The following is a 4439-nucleotide window of genomic DNA, read 5'->3' as shown; positions in this document are numbered from 1 at the left end:
GGCTTGCGGGGAGCGGGGCGCGGCCTGGGGTCCGACAGCCGTAGGGCGGACAGGGGTGGCGCTGGGCCTGGAGTGGGAACTGGGATCTGGAGCATCGAGGTGTGAGCCTGGAGGTGCAGGATGAGAAGGGACTTTGTAGTTGGGGACAGGGACCTGGGGGTAGGGAGCCGGGTCGACCCTGGTAGACGTCCTGAGGGGGAGAGGGAGGGGCGTAGGCATTCTTGGCGCCCTGCGCCTCCCGCCCCAGTGAGCCTCATTCAGCGGCTGGTTCCCTTAAAGGAGCCTCTCGCCAGGGCGGTGGGGTGGGTGAGGGGAGGCAGCAGAGCTCTGGATCCCGGAGCAGTTGGTCCTGATCACCGGGTAGCCTCCACCTGCTGGCTGACTCCCCATACCCAGTCACTGTCAACGCCAGGGTGCAGCCAGGGCCAGAGCCCGCTGGGGATGGCTGAGCGCACCGGCAGGAGCCTGTGGTTCTGGGAGGCGAGCCTCCTGGCACCTGGACGGGAGGGTTTGAGAAGGGCCGACGCCAGCGCGCTGCACAGGAAGGAATCTGCATGGTGCTGTTGGGGCCCACAGCTCAGGAGGTCATTTTGGTGGAACTGAACTAGAACCTGCCAGCCCCAATGGGAAGAAAAGGTTGGTAAGATTGCTTTACCATCCAAAGTTAATCAGTACAACTCCCCACATTAACAGAGAAAACCGAGGAAAAGCACAGGATCTTCTCAATAGATTCAGAAAACAGTCATCTATGATTTAAACAAACAAAAACTCTTAAATTAGTAACAGAAGAGCACTTTCTCAATCCGATAAAGATATCTACCCAAACCCAAACCCCATCAAGAAACAAACAAACAAACAAAGAACAAAATCCTACAATTAAAATCATGCTAATGGTGAAATGTTGGATGCTTTTCCATTGAGACCGGCGATGAGAAAGAATGTTAGAATTTTTCAATTACATGCACCTGTGCTGGAGGTCCTAGTGGGTACAATAAGGCAAGAAGAGGAAGTAAAAGGCGAACTTTCTAGTAACCCAAATCCACAACACTGACAGTGTCGAGCGCTGGCGAGGATGTATAGCAATAGGAACTCTCACTCATTGCTGGTGGGAATGCAAAATGGTACAGCTACCTTGGAAGACAGCTTGGCAGTTTCTTACAAAACTAAAATAACTCTTACCGTACAATCCAGCAGTGGTGCTCCTTGGTATTTATCCAAAGAAGTTGAAAACATATCCACCTAAAGGTCTGCACAGGGATGTTTACAGCAGCTTTATTCATAATTGCCCAAACTGGGAAGTAATCAAGATGCCCTTCAGTAGGTAACGGGATACGTTAAACTGTGGTACATCCACTCAACGGAATAATATTTAATGCTAGAAAGAAATGAGCTATCAAACCATGAAATGACAGGGAGGAAAGTTAAATGCATGTTACTAAGTGAGAAAAGCCGGTCTGAAAAGCAGTAAAAAGCTATGCAGATAGGAAAGGAAGACATATAACTGTCATTTACATATGACATAATTGAGTAGAAATCTAAAAAATGTATAAGTAAACTTAAGGTTAATTAGTTAATTTATCACTGGATTTAAGTTCAATATAAAAAACTAATTGTATTTCTTTATGCCAGCAATAATTAGAAAATAAAATTTATAACAGCATAAAAATCAATACCTAAGAATAAATCTAGTGAGTATGTGTACAATTTACACACGGAAACCATAAAACATGACACTATGTGAGATGTAAGTTAATTGAGGGATAGTCTCTCTTCATGGATTGGAACTTAAGATGTTGATTTTTCTCTAAGCTGACCTATAGAATTGATCTATAGATCCAATGCACTCAAAGTCCCAAAGGGTTTTGTTGAGGTTTACTTGGATTTTATTTTATTTTTTTATGAAACTTGACAAACTGAGTCTAAAATATAGATGAAGAAGAACAAAGATGGAGGACTTATCCCACAGCTAGGGAAACAGTTTGGTTTCAGTGCAAGGATAAACAAATCAACCAGAAGAACAAAACAAAAGATGTAAAAACAGACTCATCCATCTATGGACACCTGGTTTATCATCACAAAGTTGACATCTCAGGGCAATGGAGAAAGGGCAGACTTTTCAATAAATGGTGCTGGATTGCCCTGGCCAGTGTTACTCAATGGTTAGAGCGTCTGCCTGCACACTGTAGGGTTGCAGGTTCGATTCTCGGTCAAGGAATATTCCTGAGTTGTGGTTTGCTCCCCACCCCTGTTTAGAGTGCCTGCCGGAGGCAACCAGTTGATGTGTCTCTCTCACACTGATGTCGCTCTCTCTTTCCCCCTTCCCTCCATCTCTTCCACTCTCTCTGAAAAAGCAATGGTAAAAATATCCTCATGTGAGGATTAACAACAACAAAAATGGTGCTGGAACAATTGAGTATCCATATTGAAGAAAAAAACCAACTCTTCATCTCTACCTTCCACCATACCCTACCCAGTGGTTCTCAACCTTCTGGCCCTTTAAATACAGTTCCTCATGTTGTGACTCAACCATAAAATTATTTTCGTTGCTACTTCATAACTGTAATGTTGCTACTGTTATGAATTGTAATGTACATATCTGATATGCAGGATGGTCTTAGGCGACCCCAGTGAAAGGGTCGTTCGACCGCCAAAGGGGTCTTGACCCACAGGTTGAGAACCGCTGCCCTACAACAATTCCATGGACATGAGTGTAAAAGGAAAATGTATGTTGAAAGGTAAAACCACAAAGCTGCTAAAAGAAGATGTGGAGAGAATATATTTATTTTCTTAAACAGGACACAAAAAGCATTATTAGTAAGAAAGTGATAAAAACACTATTAGTAAAAAAGTAATAAATTGGACTACATAAAATTAGAAACATCTGTTAATCAAAAGCCATGATTAAGAGAGGAAAAAGTAAGCCACATATGAGAAAAGTTATTTCAATACATCTGTGTGACAAAGGACTTGTATCTAAAAAATAGGAAAATGACTGCAAATCAATAGGAAAAAGACTTTAAACAGGTTCTTCACAAAAGTGGCTGTCCAATGGCCGGTGAGCTCCTGAACAGGTGTTCAACCTCATCAGTCATCAGGGAAATGCAAATTAAAACCAGAATGAGATACTACTTCACATCCACCAGAACGCTTAGTTAAACACCAGTGGTCCTAGCTGGTTTGGCCCAGGGATTGAGCGTCAGCCTGTGGATTGAAGGGTCCCGGGTTCGATTCCGCTCAAGGGCACATGCCTGGTTTGTAGGTTCAATCCTCAGTAGGGGGGCATGCAAAAGGCAGCCTATCAATGGTTCTCTCTCATCATTGATGTTTCTCTCTGTTCCTCTCCCTTTCTCTCTGAAATCAATTAAAATATATTTAAAAAGTTAAACAAGAGTAGTTTGCATAATTTTTCATATGTAGGTTGCTAGTACACTCATTTGAACTAGAATAGGACATTAAACATGTCCTGGGCATGGTCCTTGGGTAGGACAGGATCTGCGAGGGGGGTGGGGGGGGGCGGACTCTGGGCCTGTTTTCTCTACCAGCTCCTCATGGGCCTTGAACCCCTTCAGTGCTCCACCAGTTCTGGCCTCAGCCCCTCTTCTCCTTCTTACCCACAGTTCCAGCCCAGCTCTCCACTCAGGCAGCCTCAGCGTCTCCTTGTTTTCTACCATTCTGATCCCAAACCACTGCCTGTCAAAGTCTCAGGCATCTCTTTGTCGATGGCTCTTGGGGACCCCTCTCTGCTTCTGTATTATGGGGTTCCTGGCCCTGGACATTGTTGTTGCCCTTTCTTGCCTTCTTTTCTCTCCTCCCTCTGCACCCTGGCTAGACAGCCCTTACTCATGTCCACTCCTAACACTCCTTGGGCAGGAGTACAAACCAAGGTTCCACGTACTCTATGCCTAAATATTTAGAAGTTACAAATTAAACTCTGCCATGGCCAAGCCCTCATTCACACCCTGGCCCTGTCCCACACTCACAGGGCAGTCCTGATGGCCACTATCAACTGAGGCAGGTGTTGACCAAGAGTAAATGAGTCAGAAAACTTTGGCTGGAAATAAATTCTTTAGGGAGCAATCAGAGCATTACCCATAAGAAACCTGTGCACTGGTAGGGTCCCTAGCAGCTGCTGCTGCTGGCCCAGGGCCTCCCTCCCTTCCCCTGGCTGGCCCCGCCCCCTGGTGGAACTCCCAGAATCTTGAACTTCCGGATGAGGGGACAATTTGCATACTACACTTTTATTATATAGGATAGTTTATCTCCAGGCATCATTGAAGAGTTCAAAAGTTTAAGTTTCCAGACTAGTAAAAGCAAGAGTAGATTAACTCCTCTGCCTCAGCCTACTTGATTTTAGTAATTTAGCAACTTGACTACAGTGACTCCATTTTACTTCTCCGCTCTTTTCCTCGTAGGGTAGAGGGGAAGCTGGGACAGTGTCA

Source organism: Myotis brandtii, unplaced genomic scaffold, assembly GCF_000412655.1.
Source record: "Myotis brandtii unplaced genomic scaffold, ASM41265v1 scaffold165, whole genome shotgun sequence".
Taxonomy (NCBI): Eukaryota; Metazoa; Chordata; class Mammalia; order Chiroptera; family Vespertilionidae; genus Myotis; species Myotis brandtii.
This window is presented reverse-complemented; position numbering follows the sequence as displayed.